This window comes from Lepidothrix coronata, unplaced genomic scaffold (genome assembly GCF_001604755.1).
Source record: "Lepidothrix coronata isolate B3197 unplaced genomic scaffold, Lepidothrix_coronata-1.0 Scaffold35, whole genome shotgun sequence".
NCBI lineage: Eukaryota > Metazoa > Chordata > Aves > Passeriformes > Pipridae > Lepidothrix > Lepidothrix coronata.
This window is the reverse complement of record NW_016690215.1, coordinates 2,235,527-2,259,158: the sequence shown is the minus strand read 5'-3', so window position 1 is coordinate 2,259,158 and position 23,632 is coordinate 2,235,527. Positions and strand designations below refer to the sequence as shown.

The 23,632-nt window shown below is 40.1% G+C and overlaps 1 protein-coding gene across 3 annotated transcripts in view; it reads left to right on the top strand.

Moving 5' to 3' along the window:
• Positions 1-23,632, top strand: part of MID1 (midline 1) — a 241,620-nt gene that overhangs the window by 84,162 nt on the left and 133,826 nt on the right. The window contains exon 1 of one of the 3 annotated variants that reach the window (XM_017812360.1): positions 14,265-14,474. The exons of 1 other annotated variant lie outside the window; for it this stretch is intronic. The gene's annotated coding sequence lies outside the window, so the exon portion shown is untranslated. Of the gene's footprint in view, positions 1-14,264; positions 14,475-18,278; positions 18,327-23,632 lie in introns of those variants that run through there. One more of the 3 variants, XM_017812361.1, reaches the window with a different exon arrangement.

Here is a 23,632-nt window from a genome sequence, read left to right as displayed (position 1 = left end):
AAGAGGAAGAATTTACTGACTGAAGATAGAGGAATTCTTAAAAGGAAATACTGCAAGTAGACAAGCTTGGTGAGGAAGCTCAGTCTGAAGGTTAGGTTGTATTGCTTTTGTTTGTTTTTTGTAAGATCAATAAGATCTATCTCGAAGAGGAGGCCAAGCTTGGAGGCAAAACTTTTAGGTTTGCAGGTTTTCTGAGCACAGAGGTAAGGACTCAGCCTGTTCACACCCAAAAATAATATGGAACTGATTACTCACAAAGAGGGAAATAGTGGGATTTATGCCAAAATTCCCTAATATTTACTATTTCTGTAGGAATAAATGAACAACAGAAATCCATGAGTGCAGACAGGGATAAAAGTTCATTTTTTTAGGAGGAGACTTGGTTTTTGCATGAATCTTGGAGGATGTAGTAACTAATGGACTTATATTTTTTCCACAGAGTCATAATATATGATAGCTGCTCTAATACTGAATGCATTTCTTATCTGTCTGGACATGACATTCAAAATTTAGTTGTTTGTTTGATACAAAAATTTAGTGTTTGAGTTTGTTGGGTACCTCTTCTGAAGAAAAATTAAAAAAAAGACATGTTAAATCAGGAAAGACAGGAGGAATATGAAAATGAGCAAGATGGATTAATATCCACATACTTCAAGTGAATGGTTTGAGTTATTCCAAGTTTTACTTGCTGGTTTTTGTATCCCCTTTATGCTGACTGTCAGGATATTCTGTTGCTATAGGCTAGTGTGGAACGCACTCTGCATTAATGGTCAGGGTTCAGTGGTTTCATTGTATTTTCACAAGCTGGTCCCTAACAAAAATTTTTTTGTCCCGAAGGGCTAGGCATAAGCTGGGAAGAAAATGTATCACAAATTCCAAGTATGCAAACTCTTGTGGCCTCTTAAGACTGTAACTACAGAGGAATTACAACACAGAGACTTCATGGTGATAGTAGTGCTGGGGCAAAAAATGTAATATAGCAACTGCTGGTATGCAGAAATAGCGTGTTTCCTTTATAGTCATTTAAACTAGGTGTGAAATAGTTGCCAGTTTGAACCTATGCTGTCTTCTCTTTACATGCAGAAATCACCTTTAAGCATTATAAAAATTTAGAAATGGAGTTGATGTTATCTCAGAAAGAAGTGGATCTTACGATCCACTTAGATCCCACTATGAGCAAGAATCAACAGAACTGCCTGCTGTATATGGTTTTTAAAATTTATTTGAACCTTGCTAAGTTCGGAACTGAAGCTCAGTTGAGAAGTAACCGAAACTGCAGAATTTCAGATTTTCCCTGCAAAACCAGAAAGTTTGTGCAGTTTCGACAAGGAACCGGTGTCACAGCTGCCTCGCAGGGAGCCCTCAGGGTGTTCCCGCTCCTTTCCGAGCAGCTGGGCATCGGGGCACGCTCATTGTCCTCGGCCGGGCGGGCGGAGCGGAGGGAACGGGAGCGGGAGTTGCGGCCGCCAGGGGCTGCTCTGGACCCGGCCAGGGGCTGCTCTGGACCCGGCCAGGGGCTGCTCTGGACCCGGCCAGGGGCTGCTCTGGACCCGGCCACGAGCCGGCTCTGCCCCTCCGCGCTCCGCCTCGGGCTGCCCGCCCAGCCCTGCTCCCCGGGGGAAGGGAGCTCATTACATCAACAAATAACCATCGAAAAGTCAATCCCAAACCCGCCGCTTGCCGCCGCAGACTCCCCCTCCCGCCCTCCCTTAGTTGTATATGGGAACAGTTTTGGGGGATTTTCCTGAGCCTTGCCTCTCTTCTTCATCTTACTATTACTTTTCTAGTTTGTGTGTATGCACGAGTTTGGTATTCATGAGTTTGTAATTCTATTTTAACATAAATGTGTGGGTTGTCAAGCACTGGAACAGCCTGCCCAGGAAAGTGGTGGAATCACCATCCCTGGCAGTATTTAAAAGTATATGTAGATGTCTACCATGCTGAGGGACGGGGTTTAGTGGTGGACTTGGCAGTGCCAGGTTAGTGGTTTGGCTCAATCTTAAAAGTATTTTTCAACTTAAATAATTCTATGATTTGCATGGAAGACTTACAGTTCTTCCTCTTCCCACTTCTCTGTCTCAACATTTATCACCCCATCCACTTTTTCATGCTCATTCCTGCAGTAATCGCTTATCTTGTAAGTTCCATAACAACACAAATACTGAAACCAGTGACAGAATTCTTATGGTTGAGAATCTCTGTCTTGGTAAACAGAGGGTTAGCTGTAGGTTTGGGAACAGATTTCCTAAAATTCCTAAGCCTTCTGGTGATTGACTTCACCATCACCTTCAAACTTCCCAAGTCAGGTTTGGTGTCTGCTGAGGAACAAGGGGGCAACAAAAGGCATTCTTGCACTTCAGAAAGGAGCTCAAATACAGGGTGAGTATGGATGGGTTATTTTGTGGGTAACAAAAGTGGTGATTGTAGAACAAACATGACAATTTTACCTCTGTTAACTACGGTACAAAAATGCCTCTTGCTGAATGCTTATTATTGTATTTGCAGATTGACTTCATATGTACCACATGTGCTTATTGTTGTTGCGTTGTGATTTCAAGCTTTTATGAAGTGATAAGCCACATATTAATAGTTTTAACAGAAGGTTCTCTAGTTGTTAACATGGTAACACCTTGCAAGGATAACATGTTATGTCCATTTTTCGTTCTAGAAATATGCAACATTATGTACTTTGAAATACATAAGGAAAGTGCCTATTTAGTACTTAGATCTGCTCAATATATTATCTTCCATGAATTCGTACCCTGTTAGTCAGTCCTGCTATAAAAATTTGCTGCCTTGAACTGCAAAATATTAATTCATTTCCCAGGAATCTCTTTTGGTATAAGCTGGGAAAGCAGATGTGGAAGTTGCAAGCACATTTGCTTTTACTGTACCTTTCTCAAAACTAAACTGATTACTGACACTATTATAGTAGCAGGTGTTCAAATATGTCTAGCTAAGTTATTACCCAAGGTTGGAGGATTATTTTTGTTTTTCCCCCTGACCACAGTCAGGTTATCAGTGGCATATGGATGTATTCCTAGTCATACTCAGCTCAGTAAAAATTGGGCCTTCATTGAAGTAAATCAGTTTCATCGTAGCACAGTTCTATCCTATGACTGCAGATGATGTCAATGAAAATTTTAAAAATAAGATACCAGGTATATAATGATCATGGTGGCCCAAAGAAAGTCAAGCAGTAGTGCTTTGAAAAATTAGGGAACTTTATATTTATTTACATTCTAAATATCTTAATAAATATAGTAAAATTAAAATAAGTCAGTGTGTTAAAAATTCCCTTTAGGCACATCACAAAGGGGACAAACAGGTATAAAAATATGAAATTTGATGCCTTTACAGTAACTCCATTAAGCCTGCCCTGCTAAGGAAGCAGTGCAAGAAAGCATTTTTCGATGAGTAATATCTTAGTAAACGGTCATGATTTGATGTGACATATTTTTCTCCCGATTTGCATACTTGATAATAGACTTCCTAAATATCACCTTCAGGTGCACTGGCAAAAAAGTAACCCATTTGAAAGAAACACTGGATGAAATGTTGATGATGGGACAATCTCAGGTCTGCATCTGAATGTGAGACAAAGAGTTCAAACCATTAAAAGCTATATGGTCTATTGCTGTGCTAGTGTTTAGTTATTTGTGTAGTGCAGATTTGTTCCCTTTTAAATGTGTTTCCATGACTCATAAAATCCTCTGAAATAGAAGTTCTCACAATTCTAGTACAGTGGAGCAGTTATTTTTGGATTTAGTTATAAACAGTCTAGATAATGAGCTACCTAACTTGTCCTCCTTTCTTAGGGAGGAAGGTGGTTAGTGACCTCTCTTTTCTCTAAACAGTATCAAAATCCACTTTATTTGATAGATAAAGGAGTGGAAAGTCCTTGACAGAATGAAAAGGAGGCATAATCAAATGCTAGCTGGGTGACTGATATTTTACATAAAAAGTAAGAATATATATTTTGTGAACCTATTTAGTATTCAGCTTAAGAGAATATAGTAACCATAGCAACTCCTTATCACCTGTGAGACACCGCAACATCTTCATGAAATGTGCACAAATGCCCTGCTAATAACTGTAATATGCTGATGTTGTTATCCCTTGGAGACAGCTACACTGAAAGACAAGTATGTAAAAATACTTGTGATTCGAGATTCCCCTGTCTACTATCTGCTTTCTCCTTGCCCTTCTACTTTATTCTATATATCAGTTTGATTTATCAAATGCCAAAGACTAATAGGTTCAAGAAGTCACTGGAGGGAGAAGGGTGGTGGACACATCACTGCTCACCCACAGCATGCCCATAGTAACCACCCTCAGTAGAGTGTGCTGAAGGCTTTAGTGGTTTGTGGTGGCCAAACAGAGCCAACATAAATGGAAAGGTTTCCCAAAAGGGTTGAAAATGGGAACTCCCAGAAAGGCACTCAGAATAATATGGTAAGTGCAGACCCCTTCCTTGCAGCAGTTAGCAACCTAAAAAGACTGTGAGTTGTGCCATTTACTTTATTTGCAGGCTTTCAAATCACATGAAGCTGTAACAGTAATGATCTTTCTGACTGCAGCGACAGCTTCTGTCATTTTAGACTTTGCAGTTCAGATACTTTCCCTTCCTTTTCAGCTTCAAAGCTGCAAGTGGTCAGAGCTTTACAATTCTAAAGTCTCAAATGCAGATATGGCAGGTGAATTTTTCTGTGGAGTTACTTCTGTGCCCCACAGCCTTTAGGGCTAAGGATACTGGGATGGCCTGGAGAGCTCCTCTGCTGAAGTGTCATCACCTTTTCCAAAGGGCTCTGTGCTTTGTCCCTTTTTGTGGTGGACTTCATTTTTCCACTCAATTACCTACTTAGAAAGGCAGGTGGTAATCAGTTATCCAAAGATCCCAGTGAATTTCAAGTTCCTTTGATAAAATCACAAGAGCGTTTAATTTTTGAATCCTTAGTATGATTCTTTTTTTTCTCTCACTTCAGTGTGAAGTACAGTACACCATGTATACATGCTTCCACTCCTGAGTACACATGCAGAAGGAGGAAAGCAAAATCAACCGTTGCCAAGTAATTTGGTAATTGAGCAACAGGGCTGCACAACTCAGCCTAATCCCTCTATATGTGCTGAGGGGTCTTCCTGAATCATTTTGGTCTGTAGCACCACATAGTACCAAGCTGTAAATTTCAGGTGGTAGATGGAAAAGCTTGGGTTGCTGGAGCTGACAGGATTATCAAGACATCGCTCCCCGTTCCCGTTCCCGTCCCGTTAAGGACATAAAGGACCTTCTTGATGCCCAAGAGACATGGAAAGGGCCTTTGTGAAATGAGTGTTAGGACTTTTGCATATCATTGCAGTTTCACAGTGTATTACAGCAAAATATGAGCCAAGGAAGATGTCAGAACAAGAGGGAGAGAAAGTATGAGCATATGTGACAGTGCGGCCCTAGGAATCAAAATCTGCATGAAATAGTTCAGATAACATGCACAACCTTCATCACTGGGGTGATGTGCATTAGCAGCTACTCTGTGCTGTTCCTGTTGTTGGTGTAAAACAGTGATGTTGGAGGCAGGAGTTAGAATGGTTGAAGTCTCCCTGTAAATAAGCACTTGTACTCATGAAGTAAGACGCTCTGGGCAATATCTGCAAATTTCAGCATTGAAGTGACAAATGTAGACTGATAATAAATCATGGCAGTAAGAGATGAAAAAAGCCTACCGGTGAGGATTTTATTTCTGTGCTAGGCTTCGCTTTCCACAAGACTTACCTGAATCAGATTTTCTGGGTTACTTCATCAGATTTTTTGAATATCTTCAAGAAAAATTTTAACACCAACTATGAAAACATAGTTTTCATAGACCACTCTATTTTCTCTATTTTAATACTTTTATAAGGGCAGCTTATAAAATAAGAATCAAAGGATTAGATTATAAAACTGGTTTGCTTGGAACCTGGAGAAATACCTTATCTTTGCCTTCATTGTCTTTTATTGCCAGCACCATTTTAAAAGAAGGGAGGTCTGAATAGGTGACACATCTGGAAATGTGAGCTAAAGAAAGTAAAAATTCTTTTGGAGACTGGTAAACCTACATTATATATGTCTGTAATTAAAAGGAACAAGGTACAGTGGCTCATAAAAGTACCATCTGAAAATGGTTTAAAGGTCAAAAAAGGGCTACTAGGTACATATAGAAGGTTGAGAACCAACCAGACCAGTCCTCCCAGAGCAATCCCAATGAGCCTATTTATAAACACACTATTTCAAACCCCTCCTTAGCTGGTGTATGCATAAATAATTTTGAGCAATGCTCCTGGTGAGAAAAAGCTTTAATATGATAAACAAAGACTCTCTGAAACTGTCTCCTATTTAACTGCTGTGACTCATGATATCTGCCCACATCCTTGAATCACTTAATTCAAAATTCTCTCTTAAGAATGACCTTTTGATTTACTTCTAAATTCTTTCTCTATTTTTCTCATTTGACATTAGAAGAATGTGATGTTTTTGGTGTTAACCTTCCCACATAAATATATTAAATGGTCAGTACCAAGGGCTTTGCTGAAGCAATGGGAAGGTATAGTAATTTGGTATTTCATAAGTAATCTGACCTTGACAGTAACCCCAGTGAACTCCAGAACTTTATGAGTCAAATCATGAATCACATATGTTAGCAAATTCTCAGTTGTACAAAGTGGTTTTCCTGGGCAGAGTCTAAGGATTTTGGGTTTGGGTTAAGGTTTTTGTTGTCATTCCCCAGCCCACCCCCCACAGACTTCATCTCACCACCAACACTGCAATCCACTGGTATCCTGAGTAGCGAAATATTTCGCTCAGCTGCAGGGAAGAACATCTTAAGACTTACTTTTTTTTTCACTGAGAAAGTCCAAGCATATATATTTATTTTTAACTGAAGAATGTGAACATACTTCCCTACACATTCATAGGCATCTACACACACACACACACACACACGCACACACAAGTTTTCTAGAAATAATTTCAGTAATCTACTTGTTGCGTTTTCTGATTAATACTGTCTTAATTAATAAACTGTTTAATACTGCACTCTAAATACTTAGATTTACCTCAGAAACTTGTACTCAGATGTACAGATCACTCTTTTTGTGTCTTTCATTCCTGCTTAGGGAAGAGGCTTTGCTGCCCTGATTACAATAATGTCTAAAGATGTTTTAGCATTTATAGATTTATTTTCTCCCTTATTATCCTCAGTAGTATAAAGGCAGCTAGAATACACAATTTGAGGATTCAAATGGGGAAGATGAAACACCTTGCCCAACAAGCATTTTAGAGGCTGCAGTTTGTGTTACTACTGTTCAGGATCCTGAGTCACATCATTTCACAAGCTTTTGATGTGACCCTGTTGCTTCATAGCTGACAGACGGGTAACTTTTACACCTCCTGTCCCAAGAGGTTGCCTGTTTCAAGGAAGCCCTTTTTCCATGGGACAGGGAGCTGGCATGGGTAGCCAGGCACTGGAAAGAAGAGATAAATGAGGATTCCCTACAGGAATATTCTTGTGAGGTTCAACTGCAAAAAGTAATTTTCTCATTAAATTATGTTTCATGAGACAGTGCAGACTACTGCCACATTTTTATTACTAGAAAAATGAAAAAAAAAATTTACTCTAACTTGAACTTTTAGACAATTTTGGCTCCGTTGATCTGAGCAGAAATATCTGATTTGAAATCAGTGAAATATTGGTCGGTTGCCCTCCCAGTGGCTGTTGGCTTCATGGGATTTGTAGACAGACGCCCAAGCTACTTTTTTACCTCAGTATGACCAAAACTGCATCATGTCATTCTAGGCAAATACAGCAGAACTTTGAAATATTAAATGTTTTCTGAGAACAAGAAATGTGGGAAAATAAAAATGGTGCAGAAATATTCCAGTTTTTCATGTTAATGCCTTGTCTCAGTTGGGGTTTTGAAAAGATGTTAAAACACCAGCATTTCTTCTGTTTTGGAAAGTTTTGTAACACAGAGTCAATCTCTATGATTCTTCCAGGACATGGCATAGTCTTGACAGTGATTAGAGCTTCTCACTTCTGGCATAGACTTCTGCATGGTATATAATATGTCTAACCTGCTGTATGCAGGTGGGAGAAAAACTATTTTAGAGCAGAGCGGCTTAATTAGGAGAATGTTACACATTTTTTGCTAAACCTGTGGTTAGGGGATTTTATTTCAACAGGAAGGATTTGCATGGTTTGATAGTCTCAGCTAACACACAGATAATGGGAATTTGAGTAGGTGCCTGCTTGCTTCAGGTGACAATTTATCAGTTGGGGTTTTATCTTGTTTCAGTGAAATTGTGGCTCTTCATCAAAACTGTGTGATCATGTAACTCCTGGAATAGCAGAACAGTATTGATTTTGACAGATACTATTTGATGCTTGACTATCAAAGGCATATATCACAGAACTTCTGCTATTTGCCCCAATCTTTATTTGCTTAGCTTGAGTCACTGCATGACTGATTTTTGCAACTGGTCACTAAATAAGAAATTGGTACAAAATGCAATGGAATAAAGTTACTCTCTTTTCTCTATGCTAATAGCGGTTGCAGATGCATAAGGCAATTCTGACTCATTACTTTATCATTCTTGTTTTCATGGAGGCTTCTTAGGACTGGAGTACTAAGGAAAAAAATGGTGCAATTTAACAATTATCTACTACTTTTAAGAGTAATGAGGTGTAATCATCACTGAAGTATCAGCTAACTGTAAAACCCTAGGAAATAAATGGAGAAGCAGTGGTAAACTAATTATGATTTCCATTTAATTTAACATTTATATATACTAGAGAACAGATGTTTTAGAAACTCTGAACCCTTATAACATCCTTCTTTGTTAGTCTTTTTAGGTTACTATACTTCCATATAATTTTGGAATAGACTATCAGAATCTTCTGATCACTAATTTATTACACGTGAATATGCACCAACTTGTTCAGCCTAGCAGATTGAGTATCTGCCTCATAGCAGATGTAGGAAAACGAAATCCAGTAGATATTCTTTTGATTAAAAGGCCTTAATAAAAAATTCTTGTCAGTGTAGTCATTAAGGCAAGTGCAGATGGATTGTTTTTTAACCACTTTTCTGTCTGTTTGAGCTGTGGATTACATAGGTTGCATAAGTGATGGAGGAAGAAGCTGTCTTGAAGACAACTTCCCTTCTTTCTTACCTGTGGCTGGTCCAGCCCCAAGTGAGATCAGAGCAATTTGAGTGATTCTGTAAATAACCAAGCAAGGGCAAGTGGTCCCCTAAGGATTACTCTGCAAAGAGGACCAAAGGTACCCTGACCTTTCTCATCTCTGCCTGTTTTACTGATACTCTGCCAAAAGGCTGAGTAATCTTTCTCAAAAGGCGATGAATTCCCCAAATGTCTGCCTTAAGGACATCTTTGTGCACTGAGGCTTTCAGTGTGTATGTGCAAATGTAAGGATGTCTGACGTTGCTGGTCTTATTTTTAAACTTCTGTTAGAAAATGTGTTTAAATGCCATGACTCAGACATTCTGCCAGGCTAGTCAGTTTATCTTCACTGCACTCATTGCAGTGATATTGATAGAAGCAGTTAAGTACAGCCTTGTGAGATCCAGCTCTGTACATTCTTACATTTGCAAGTATTAACTATATATTTTGAAATAATTGTGTGATACTTTCACATCTTGAAAACAGTTTTTCATATTCAGAGTATTTCAGAATTTTTTATTTTTCTTTTTTTTTTTTTTAACACTGTCTTCTCAGAAATTTGTCATCACCTTGCAACCTCATATTTTGTGCCAGTTCTTCTGGAAATTATTTTTACATTTCAGTGTTGCCTTGAGTTAAGTATTCTAGTGTTATATGGGATTATTAAGTAGTATTTTGTATTCTGGACATCCTCCTCTTCCTGCAGGTGCCAATTTAAAACTGCCAAGGGAGGGACTATAAAAACCACTAGAAATTAATTTCAATGCCAATAGTTTGAGTGTGAACATTACCTTTTCCTCTAAAAGTGCAGTGTCTAGCTGCTTGTCTTATTTTGAAAAGCATATCTTTATCAGTTGTCTATACTGCAAATTAAAGATAACCTTTTTGTGATTGACTTCATACCTCAAGATGCTGATTTTCAAGGTAGGGTTGTTTCTTTCTAACCTACGTGCTAGGTCATATTTTTCCCTTCTGCAACTCTCACTCCTACTATATAATCAGATCCTGGGGTCTGGTCTGTCTCTGTTTGGCACAGCTTCGTAAAGAGGCAGAGTGGTTCTTCTGTCTATAGTGTATATTAAATTCTCTGGACCCAGGAGGATTTCCATGGCAGCTGGAATTCAGCTAAATGAGAGAAAATCCTTTCCCCACTTCCTGTTCTGTGCTTCCCCTGTAGCTGGTGCAGACCTACCTTGGTCTGGACCACATAAAATTTGTATTACACCAAAAAAACTCCAGCAAGTGAGTAATTCCACATTAGGATGTTTTGCATTTGTCCCAGCAGTTCAAAACAGTTCCTGTATTTGGTAATTTATTAGAGACAATGAAGGTAGTTAAGGAAGGTTTGGTTAACAAATCAGAAGCAAAAGTTTCAGATTCTGAAACAGTGCTAATTTTTTGGTATCAAGATTGTTGTCCTTGCCTTGTCACAACTTAAATCTTTAAACTTGTCCACTGCATTGATGAGCACTGGACTAAGCCTTAATCCACTAAATTTAGCTGAACTTTTCCAGAAATAGTTAATGTGCTGACAAAGAACACCCAACACTGAGTTTACTATGCTGCTGTAAAAGATATGTGATATTTGTACGTAATGTACAATTTGTAACTGGTATTACATGGTGGTGGGGTTTGCTGCACATTTATAGGAATTCTCCAAGCTTTTGCACTACATAAGCTGACTCAGGACACGTGGTAATATTACACTTTTGTCTTAAGCAGTAATAGGAAGTGTGATTCTGAGTTAGCACACAATACCCTGAGTTTTTGCAAGAACCTGTTTACTACTTTTGCCAGGTCAGGAGCAGAACAGCATGAACCACAGGGAAGTTCTTGCTGAATAATGGAAACCCAACTAAAGTTATCCTTCCTTGTTTCTGCTTTAGTGAATGGGGCAACATGGTGCTTCAGACATGAGGATAGATGGAGGGCTTGTGTGTCTGCCCTTTTTGCCTGGGAGGTGTATGACAAGGACTGTGGCAGACACCCATAGTGAGCAGCAAAGTCAGAGCTGCTTTAGTATTTCTGTGTCTGCTGGTGTCACTCATATCTCTGAGGGCAGGTTAAAGCGAGGTTTGATAAGGGGAATGTGACCATTACTACTGATAACCAGCGTTCACAGAAAATAAAACTGCCAATGGTTTGGTCTACTTATGGCCACTTGTCTTTTAACTTGAATTAATTCAATAAGAATCCTCTAAAACTATCAGGCTCCTAACCATGACTTTGGTCTGGCTTATACATACATCTTTGCTCCCAGATATGTCTGAACTTACACCTGGCACCACATCCTCTGGCTGCCCTTGTGTCCAGTGGTTCCCACTGGATAGACTGTAAAAGTTTCCTCCTTCAGGGACAGAATCTTCTTTCGCTTCCTCAAAGACCTTATGACTTTCTCATGCACACACATACACTTGGGTTGTAGATGGGAAACTGGATATTCAGAGGAAGATGTAAAAACCAGCACGTCTTTTCTTGCACCCCAAATAGCAATTCCTCCTCCTTGCATCTAGCTGTGTCATTGTGAGTTTCAATGCCAACTACCTTCAAAACCACTTCAGATATAGACCTTCTCTTTTCCTTTCCTGACACTCAGAAGACTCCAAGAAGTGAAGTGCAGAACCTAGTTTTCTGAATGCACTGCATGTGATAGTACTGCTGCTGCGTGGGTTGATTACAGTCCTTAAAGGAGGAAAGTGAATGGCATAAATAGAATAGGGGCTGTCTGCAACACCAGGTTAAAAAAAAATTAGTCTGCACCCCACCCTGAACATAGATCATTGACAATTTTTTAAAATTATTTTATTTTTTTCTAATGCTAGAAATGAATTTTCATTCTATAGAACTAACTCATATTTTTATGCCACCTTCTGCTGAACTTTCAGAAAAATGCAGTATTCATCTCACCCTATAAGGAGTGCACGCTGTTCATGCATTTCCAGAAAAGTTATGCAACTGCTTTGTCTTTATAATGTTTGAGTTCTTGTAGGATCTTTTGCCTTGTTGCCATGTGAAACTCTAAAACTGTCCTCAGAATCCCCTTCTTAAAGCCCTGAAATCAAATACAGGGTTTTGGGGTGAGTCCTTTATAATCCTTACTAATTTTGTAAGTTTTGCACTTTTTGTTACATGCCTTTCACCAGGGAAATTTAGCCCTAAGGCTGTAATTACTTTGGAAAAGCATTTTTATGTTTCCTTTCAATGCATCCTGGAGAGGATTCTCCCAGATTTGACCTCAGTAAAAGGTCTTCACATACCACAGACTCATTTCAAGTGACACGTGTCCACTGAGCTATACTTGGGGAACAGAGGATGAGCATTCCTGTTAAGTGCTCTTAATGCACCTCTCCCTGTGCATTGCAGCTGCTTCAAGCTGTTGTGCAAGTGTGCAGGACTAGACCATCACTGGAGCATCACTAAGTTGTCTCCATATTGGCTAGAGAGGATGGTTGGTCTTACCCTTATGCATTGTGCTGTGTTGATCCCTGGAGATGGTTGGTGTTGTACATTAAAGCAGCTGAGGACATGGACCAGCAAGAGCGCAGTTGAACCTGGATAAATTGCAGTAGTGGTTCAAATCAAGTTTTCCCTCCATCCATGCTGTGCTTCTCAGCTAGACAGTACTAGTATTATGTAAACTCCTTTCTTTGCTGCACTTGTGAGAAAAATTATTATTGTCTTTAAGTGGGAAAACAAATTCTGCAGATCTTTTCTTCCTTTCCCTGTGACATACCCAGTGTTGGAGCTTATCGAAAGTTAAATGGAAATATATTTTTGGAAGCCTTTAATTAAAATCCTGGCAGCATATCATTGTAGGGTTTTTTTTCTGTAGCTCAATTCAATAAGACTTCTTGTACTGATAAGAGTTTTTCTGGATAGTGACTAATTTTTGCATTGGTAGATAAAACCCTTGCAGAAGCAAATTCATGATATTGCGACTTTTCTTCAGGCATCAGATCTGCCTGATAGTCTCCTGAGATCAAAAGACAGATTTCTGTTAAGTACAGAGAAAGACTAACAGGCTTCTGAACTGATATTAAGTTAAAGGCCTTCTTCACTTAGGAGAAGGTTGGGAGGTATGAATTTGCAGGTTTGTATTTCTCTGCAATTTTTTTTTTTAAGTCAGGAAATTTGGAACTAGATCTCGAGGTCCCATCCAATCCAAACCATTCTATAGTTCTATGAAAGGTGTAACTCAAACAGCAATGGCACTTCAGATTTGAGATTTTTGGTTTGGCCTTTTGTTTGTTTATTTTAATGAAAGCCACTGAGGGGCAGCAGATAGTAGCTGATCTCGTTAAAAGAAAAAAAAAATTGCATTTTAGGTCCAGTGTTATCTTACACGAGGAACTAAGCTTCAGAAGTGAGGAAATCACTCTACATAAAGACGGGAAAGCAGAAAACGCACTGAAGTTAGGGATGATTAAACATTTGCCACCAAAACAAATAAAGCTTTGCAACAAAACATTTCCAAAGCTACGGATTCCCACATACACCTCTGTTCTTTCCGACAGACAGGCACTTGGCCATAGTGTAAATTGCAGACTGCATTTTACTTCCTGCTGATGTCATTAAGCAATTTACTTTTTAATCTGACATGAGGAAATCGGTGCTTCGGGAGCGCATGTGGCTCCAACAAGGACGGGATATTGCCACTTTACCGGGCGGCTGTCGAGCGTTCCTGCATCACTCTAACGTTGCAGTAATTTCAACTGGACATTTACATATCCTTGCTGAAGTCCTGGCAGTCCGTTAAGCTTCGAGCAGACCCAGAGCAGTTACATGAGAAAGGGAATAATCTCTTATACCGCAAATTGACTTCCCTCTTTCTAGCCCTAGACACTGTTTCCAGCTGCTTTCAGTCTTTTAAATCCTTGAAAGGTTTCCTAATCCTCGTGTAGGCAGCAGCCTTTATGTGCTCTGCCTCCCTCCCCTTCCTTCTGATTGGCGAGGCTATTCCATGGCCCAGCTCAGCCAACTACTCCATCCCTGGGCTACGGTTTGAAATCAGAGCCAGGCGGACAGTTGCCTCCCCGCTCCCGACTTTTCATAGGCTGGGGAAAGAAGGTTGGGAAACTTGACATTGTCGTAAGACTCCCCCCAGCAAAGAATAAAAAGGGGGAAAAATAATAGACAGGGAAGAGGAGGGAGGAAAACTTGATTACGGTGGGAAACTTGATGGATTTCTGCCCTGCCGACAGCAGCGCGGTGTGAGCAGCCCCTTGCCGGCTGGATGGATGATGGGAATCTCACCATGAGGCAGGTAAGGAGCCTCTTCCCGCCGGGCCCGGGTACTACCGGTTCCAACCTCTGCGGAGCTTGGCTGCTTTTTTTGAACTCCTCGTTTTTTCTCAGAATTGTCTGAAGTGAGTTTCCAGCGTGGAAAAAAAATTAAAAAAAAAAAAACAGAATTTTTTTTTTTTTCTTAATCCTCCCAGTAGGCAGGGATGCCATGCAGGTCATGGTGCATTTTGGGCTTGTAGGGAGCATGGAAGCGGTTTGCGAGGTATGTAAATCAATTCCAGTTTGCCATGGTTTAAGTGCATTGTGTAGGCTGCCTCACAGCGCCTGTTTGTGACATGTGAAAGGAAAGAACTTGTTGTGTTATAATCCTAAATATGACAATAATTCAGCCCAGGGACAATTTATTAAAGAGCACTGCATGAATTCCTTGCCTGCCAGTGCTTTAATCTTCTGATTGTTTTAAAATGTAGTAGTTTCAAGCTGTCTTACAGCTTCACAAAAGTACTTTAGGATGGGTTTTCTAGGGATTCTTTTTCTAAGATTATTAAAATGAGATTTTTTTTAAGACTTCTATTCACCTGAGGGGACAAAAGGAGCTTTTATTCTTGTTCTTGCAGTTAAAAGGCACAGTGACAAAATGTTTTTGATTCTCGTTGTTCATAGTTTTACAGCAACAATGTATGCTTAGAAGAGCCTTGTGGGAGCAAGAAAAACTGGCTTTACCTTAAGACCGAATCAAGGATCTGTCCCAGTTTAAAAACCCTTGCCAATACACTTCTGAAACTTGCTCTTAATATATTTTCTAGGGAGGTAATGGGTAAATATGAGGAAATGAGAAAAGTTTTCTAGGTTCTTTTCTGTGTGGGTGTTATTCATTCAGTTCTCAGTGGGACTTTTATAGTACATGTCCAGGGAATGCATGTGTGAGGATTTTGCACCTGTAGTGCAAATGGAGCATTTGTTTTCCGCTCACTTTCTGAACCCATGGTGGGAAATTCCAGCTTCCTTACACCAGTTTTCTCTAAGTTATAGGAGGTGGGGAAGGGTGAAGAAAGAGAGAACGTAGGTGATAGGAAGAGGAAAGGTATTTCTTGCTTCCACTAGCCAAACAACCACCTTTTATAGCTCTTTAAAGAGAGAGGGGAATTCTTGTCCTTGCAAAGCACAATGAAGGGCATTTTATATACTCAAGTTGGTCAGCTGGATGCACGTAGTCATCAGAAATCATTATCACCACAAGAGGGTACTTTGGCACAGGGGGTTGCCAATGAGGAATGTGAAAGAAGCAGAAATGTTACAGGATGGTAATAATAAAGTGCTCTGTGAAACGTGCTCTTTACTCTCCTGAAATATTTCTACCTAAAGAATAGGGCTTCATGGGTAATGAAGATTCCTAGATGGTGGGTTAAAAAAGCAAAACAAGTAAGTCGGAATAGAGAGGGTGGAAATGCTAAGGCAGACACATACCCTCCCTTCCCCTCCAAGAGAGGAGGAGCGGGGGGTGGGGGTGGGGGTGGTGGAGAGACATTCCATCCTGAAGAGAGGTGCAGGCACAGGCGGGCTCATTCTTGCCGGGCCTGTCCCGTCCCGGTAGATGCTTGCCTCTCCTTCCTCTCCCGCAGGAGCGCAGGGAGGGGGACGCGCTGCCGAGAGGGCCCCCGTGCCTCTTCCAAGGGGAGCGGGATCGGGTGGGGAGCACCCGGCTGGGGCGCGGCCAGAGTTTGTTTAAACACCTGCCTGTGAGTGCGGTTTCTCTCTCCCGTGCCAAGGGAACAGTTTGAGAGTATTTCTCTGCGTTCGGTTGGTTTGCTGTGCACAAATATTTTCAGTTTGGCAGGGAAAGTCTGTGGACGCTTCTAGGGCCCAAGGGGCAAAATCCAGAGAGCTGGAGGTGCTGAGATACTGTGCGCAGCAGCCCCTGGCAGTAGAACTCTTGTTTTAGAGGGAACTGAAGATTGTGATGGGCTATGAGCTAACCGTATAAAACGTTTAGGAAATCCATTACAGCAGACACTTGGAAACAGGCAAGTCATGTGCAGCTGGAGCCTTCACTCCTGCTTCTAGTTGGAAATTGTTATGGGAAAGACGAATATGTAGAGGGCGACTTTTCCGTGGCCCTTCTATTCAGAGCAACAGAGAGCTCTTTTTTACCTACTTCTCCACCTTACAAACCTCTCTCCCTACCTGTCCTGCTGCTTTCCCTGCCCTTCCCTCATGTTCCCTTCCTTATCCTTACACCAGCTGGTTATAAGGCAATGAAGGGGAGGGTTAACTCTATCCTTTTCTCAGGCTCTGGGAGTGAGTGCTCCCACTTTCAGAGGCTCTTGGTGGGACTATAGCTTAATTTGGTGTAGCTGAGTTAAGCATCAAGCAGGCAGTGTATTGCAGCTGTTGGAATAAAACCATGTACTGTGCTGCTGATGATCTGACCCAAAGGCAACCCACAGGTCCTAAACAATAACAGCATATAGCAAGACAAATGCACTGATTTCCCCAGCAGAAGTGGAGTAATTACTGTAGAAATGTAATATGCAGCCTGTTGAGCTGAAAAGATTCAGCCCACCTTACTACCTTACTACTGCCAGTCCAATAGTCTCTAACAGGTGACAGGAGTTGGTGTAAATGTTGTGTTGAGATTTGTAAATGAGACAGTATAAAAAAGCAGTCATTTTTAGGTGATAATTGAACACCTCAGCAAGAGGGGTCTTCTTAATGTCTCCCAGAACGACCTTACAAATAAGCTCCAGTAACCAAAATAGGAAAATTTCTATCCTATAAGGGAAAATATACCTGTCAGCATGTACCCGTAAAAGTTTAAGCATCCACAGGAAATATATCCATTTGTGTGTGCCAGTATGTTGTAAGACTAGTGTTAGGAAGCAGAAGTGCAATTTTTAAAGGTATCTAACATGGTTGCAAAACAAAACAAAAAATAATAGACAAGAAAAAAAGTCTTTTACAGGTAACACTTCTTTTGCTTTGCAGAGTACTCAGTTCAGTTTATTACTTATATATATAAAAAAAATAAATATCCTAAGTAAGGAAACTTGCAAACAACGGAAAGTCCTGGGAAGATGCTCAGCCTTCATGTGGTAGAGTTTTTGTGTATCTGGACACAGTTACATAGCTAGATTCCCTGAGTTTGCTGCAAAACTGGAGAGGGCACTGTGGGCTCTGTTTTAAGTTTCCTGAGTCTACTTCACAGAAAATCAAATGTTTGATGAATTTGAATACTTTTTTTTCATTCACTTTCAACCACAACATATCCCTAAAGCGTGGAGTGTCATTGACAACAAACGCAACTCTTTATTTTGGTCTCTTCCTATTGAAGTACCATTGACTTTGATTGAGGTGGTTCAACTAAACAACTGTTAACTGACATGCCACCTAAAAATGAAAAACTATGTTTCTAAGGCACATAAAACCATTACAATGACTTATAATGACTACAGTCATATGGCTTTTAGCATGCGTATAATTCACCAAGTGAATAAAGGCTGCATACAATTTCAGTGCAAAGCATATGCAAAATTCAAAATCACCCCCTTTCTTTTCAGCTGTTTAGGTTCTTAGCATGTGTTTCTTATTTCCTATTTTCCTTTTCATACCTTTTAAAATTCCTAATGTGTTCCTCTGTAGAAAAACTGTATTCTTATCCTGAAGTGTTGTAATCCTCAGCCTTGTGTTAGGAAATTCTCTTTTAAAGTTGATCCTGGTATGTTTTGTTGTTTGTTTTGTCTGTAGGGGAAGAATGAGCATCTTGGAGAATGCTGCTTTTTTTGTGTGTGTGTACCATGCAGAATAAAGAAAACAAGTGTACAGAGTCTGCAGGCTGGGAGTGTATCAGTTAATTAGTGCTGGACATTGCTCGGTAGGAAGCCTGGCGAGGATTTTGTGTGTGTGTGTGTGTGTGTGTTGTCTGCTCGCTTTGATCACTTGTGTGGTAAATAGACATGCAGGGTAGCTATAGCAACATGTGCTGTAGGCTGGTGGGAACTGAAGGGATGGGATCCCAGGACAAAGGGTAGTTTGTTAGAGTGGTTGGTTCTGATTAGAAAAAGGTGGCACCAATCAGGGCGTTTAAAAACATCGGTTTTACAAAACGCAAATGGATGTTATCAGTTTCAAAGTAAGGCTTGTTTCTGTAGCTCTGCAAGAGTAGATCATAGGGAAGATTGGGAATGAAGGGGGAGGGATAATAAAAAGCAGAAGCAAAAGCCATTTACACTTTTGAATGTAAAAATGTTCATGCTATTTCTCGTGTTGCTGTACTGTCTATGTACTTTGCAAAAAGCATTTGTAGGAAGCAAATTGTCACAGACGATGCTACTAAGAGTTGTGTTTTTAAAACATGGCTTCAGGAGGCAATGATGATAATGATGTTATGTAGTGCATCTGATCCATTACCTTTCTCCAGTTTCTAAAAGTTCTGTGTACAATTTGCGATCCCAAGGTACTGTACCTATTTCAGCAGACTTCCTGTAGAGGTCAGACTTGAAGCTCTCAAAATCTTCTCATGATAGAATTTCAACCTAAAGCTATAAAAGCACAAATCCAGGCATAGCCACTTTCCTCATTAACTTTATGTGGAATACTTTTAAAATAATATTGGTTTGTCAGTGTTGGATTATTAAGTAACACTGCATTCTGCATTGATGGTAGCCTGAAATACATTGAAATTCAGCTTTGTCTCACATCTTGAACAGAACCCAACCTAAAGCTTTTATTAGCGCCTGAATTATTTAGATGTGTATCTCTGTCTCTCTGATCCCCACTAGGCCTCCTACCTTTGATGAGATCTGTCTCCAGCTCCCCCCCTCCTGCCTGCCCAGCCCTCTACTGTGCTGGCTGCCGGCTTCCCACCGCTGCCTGGTCCCAGGACTTTCCCACTGGGGAGGGACAGGGAGGCAGGCAGTGCCACAGAGAGTTTCAACAGCTTCTGAGCTCTGCAAAAAGTTGTCAGACCTCAGAGTCTCTCCACAGAGTAGCACCAGAGGTAAGGGGTCTGCTGGAGCCTGGGGTCAAGGCAAACGAAATGCTGGGAACAAGGAGTTTGTGGTGGTAAATGCTCAGGGAATATGCTGAAGCTCAATAAATACTTCAGCATTTCGAGAAACAGTTTGTTTTGGCTGTGGGTGAAGAGTGAGCTGAGAGAAAGGAGCAGACCAGTATTCACATACAGCCGTGTGAATACCCTTTTGAATGTGCGCTGGAGTTTGTTTGAACTGAATTTCAGACTTCTTAGGGTACATCATTCTTTAGCCTGTTGTTGGTTCAAAGTTTTATTACAGTTGTGCAGCTTAGAGCTTGTAATGCTTTAGCAAGCTGTAAGGAATTATTGTATATCCCTGAGATCCCTGACTTGCAGTGCAGAATCCACCCTGTCTGAAAGTTGGGAAAGGTGCTAAAGGGTAGGAAGCTGATTTTGATCTCTTTTCTAAACAGTAAAAATAGTTCTTAATTCTTCAAAATTCTTCACTGCTGTGTCATGGTTGTTTATAATTGTTATTTTTATCTTCCAAGGGGTATGTGGGAAGACAAAAAAGCTGGCAAAGAGGCAATATTTGTTTGGCCCTTAAGTATGATAAAACTTTTTTGATGGCATAAGTGTTGATATAGCTGGGCGCAAGAAAAATTTTAAGATAGTAAAACAAATAAAAGAAGGTCCATGGTTTTATTCCTGGCTTAGTAGGAGAGTAAATGAGGAGATCCATGGGGCTGATAGGATTTTTCATTGTACTATGATACACTGTAATGAAAATATTTATGGAGGGATATTTCATGGCCCCAGAAAGAAGCTGGTAAAACTCTGTGACAGTCTCTCCCCATTTTGGGATGGGTAGGTTGACATATTTCTCATGACTTCGGTGGCAACAACATCTTCCCGTCATGCCTCACCCGGGACACCTTTGTGCTGCCCATGCACCTGTGGGCCTCCAGCCTCCCTTTGGCACCCCTTCACCCCTAGCAGGTGCCCATGACTAATGGTATTAACTTGGCTCTATGGGTCTGCAAGGTATTTAATTACTGAACAGCTGCAACAGGAGCTCAGACAGACACGCCCCACCACCAGAACAGTAGGGCAGACTCATATGTGATACTGGCAAGATGATAGACTTCATAGACTCAGATGAAGAGAAAACATACTTAGATGAGATGAGACACCACCCCCCACCCTCCCCCATCATCCTGGGGTCTCCCTTTCTGGTGGTTTGTTTTTTGTTTTGTTTTTTTTTTAATAACCTTTATTTTGAGCACTGTCTGAGACAGATATTTTCTTCCAAAAATGCTGAGAAACCAGTATTTTATGGTAAAATCGGTCTCAGAAAAATTCTGGTGTTTTTTTCAGCAGTTGTAACATATTAAAACATGCTCCCTCTTGTTTGTGATTTTGTTTTGGTTTGAGGTTTTGGGGTTTTTTTGTTTGTTTTTTTTTTTCTTTTTAATTTGGTTTGTTTTGTGTATAAATTTGGGGATTTTTCTTCCTGAGAGATAATTTGAGACATAAAAAAAAAAAAAGAAAAAAAGAGAAACACTACTCATTTTTATACCTATATATGTGTATTTAGAATTGCAGTTGCCAAATCCAGCCACTTCATTATAAGAACAGCCAGTATCCCAGTTTCAAGGAACTCTTCATCACCAAGCAAGCTTAAAAAGTGTTGGAGGGTGTTTTGCTTTTATAATTAGATTGTACTGGGTTTTCTCTCCCCAAGATTATGCTCCTGTTGCAAAATCTGTGTATCTTACAGGAAGATGTAAACTCTGACAGCTTCTCCTTTTTTGACCACTGAGGTCTGTATCTGTCTCCTGCCAGCTTTTTTGCTCCTTTTCAACCAGCTCCAGCTTCCTGGGTAGTGAGGTCTCAAGCCCTCGTCCTGGGCTCTAGTCCCACCTCAGCTCTGGAGGCAGGGATACAAAACATGTATCTCTCTTATTTCTCAGGTTTCTGTTCTTGGGGGAGTTGCAAGAGGCTGTAGGCAGAAACCTACACAACTCTGTTAATAGTCTCGCTGAAAAATACCTGTATTGTAAATCTGATGTGCAGAGAAACGACCAGAGTAGGGAAAGGGAAGGCTGCCCTGAGCAAGGAAAAGGACTGTTCTTTTCAGGGCACTCCATGTGGATAAAGCTCTTGCACAGGGACACACAATGGCCAAACATAGACCAGGTTTGTCCATGTGATACTCAGGAGAACGTGTATTCCTGGGTTATGCCTTATGTTTAAATGCCATTGAAATTAATGTGCACTTTTCTTGCTGAGATGTCAGCTACGTGGACCTTGGTTTTGAGCAACTTAGGAAGCTTAGGTTTTGACCTGTATGCAAATTTATGCTATCCCACCAGCCTCGGTATCATCTATTGAAATAAAGGGCTAATGACTTAATTTCTAACTGGAAAACCTTAGAATTATAGTTTAGACAGAGATCTCAAACTGGGAGTTAAGCAGTTCAAAAGTGCACTGTATTGTTTTGGTCTAATTAACACAACATGGTGATAAGACATTAAAGCAGAGTGACAACACTATACATTGATAACAGGGGACATTAATGCCTGAAGACACAGTCTACATTGTAAAAATCTGAAAAAAAGGGCTTATTATGTTAGATAGGTCAATGTGATTTGACCTAGTTTTGCTTTGCTGCTTGGAAATTATGTCAGTATTTGTTATGTCATCTCCTTGGATGAGCAATTTAACATCCTTTTTGCATTGCAGTGTTGTCCTAATATTTTATATATATTTACTTGCTCTCTAAAAGGATCCTTCAGGCTAAATCTAGATATCTGGGAAAAACTGATACAAAACAAAAACCTCCTGAAATAGGCTTCCCTTTTATATATGTCCTCTGTCCAACAAAAAGGAGTAAATTTAATCACAACAAAATAATAGCTACAAATTCTGAAAGGTATGTTGTCCCTTTTGCATGTAACGTTCATTAAAGTTCATGAATACAGAATGCGTGTGGTAACTCATATAGGCATGTACACCTTTCCCATAGAGGTATTTAATTGCTAGAAAACAGTATTCTTAACTTTACTGAGATGCTTTTGTAAAATAGAGTGGCTTAAAGGAATCATGCCGTATACTTTCCTGAAAGGTAAGGTCTCATGTGAAATCATCAGTATTTCTTTTGGAAAAACTGAGGGTTTTTTTTCGTTTTCAACAAAATCACAGGGGCTTTCCTTCATGTTTATGTTTATACTGTTTTGTTTTTTTTCCTCTGCTACCATCTGGACTTGTAAGGCAAGACTTTGCATTTGCCAGGATTCAAATTGTGGTACATCAGAGAGCAACCAGAGGATTAAATGTTACTGGTCTTCGCTCTAATGGAAAAATAATCTATTCCTGTTACAGTATTTTGATAAGTGCTAGCAAAGGAAAGCTCCATTTCTTCCTTAGCTTTACCTACCCTCTCACAGCAATGCCCCTTACTTCTATACCCTACCAGTGTAGGGCATTGCAAGGTTACAGCTTTTACTTCGTAGCCTTTCTTGATCCAAAATGGGCAACTCTGAAGCATGATTTTGCTTCTGCTGAAGTCAGTGCTATTGGGGAGGTTATTGTAGTTATTCAGGTATGTCTGTGAGTGAATTTGCACCTCTGTGGCAAATGCTGAACAGATCGGGTGATAGTGTGAGAGCAAAACCAGGCTTTCTTTCCCGATTCATTTTTTTAATAATTTTCATTTTGATTCCTATTTTCTTGAAGACTAAGAAATTTGTTCTTGAGTTTTATCCTGAGCTTGTTCATTGCAGCGTTGAAATATTTTAATGAGCTAAGTAAGAGCTGCAGAATTTCCTCACCATTTCTTCACAAATACATCTAATCTTCAAAAGGTCCTGCTTACTGAGATTTTTCAGCTCAAGTAAAATTTAAAATTGTAATAGCTATCTGAAGTCTTTGAGTATACTACAGTTGCAAATGCTCTTACATCCCTTGTTAACCAGCTTAATTGGAACAAAAGCCCAATATGAATGAGTGTTCAGAGGTGCCTCTTCTGTGCTATAACATTTGCTCTTGATCCCTAATTAAACCTTGTTACTGAAGGTTAAAAAATCCTCCCACACTATAACTCTCCTTGAATGTCTTGACTGCAAAAGAAACTGTCAGGGGAGAAGTCTGCTCTTGCCTCCCATCTGCCTCCTCTCTTAAAGAGAACTAAAGTGTAAACTGCT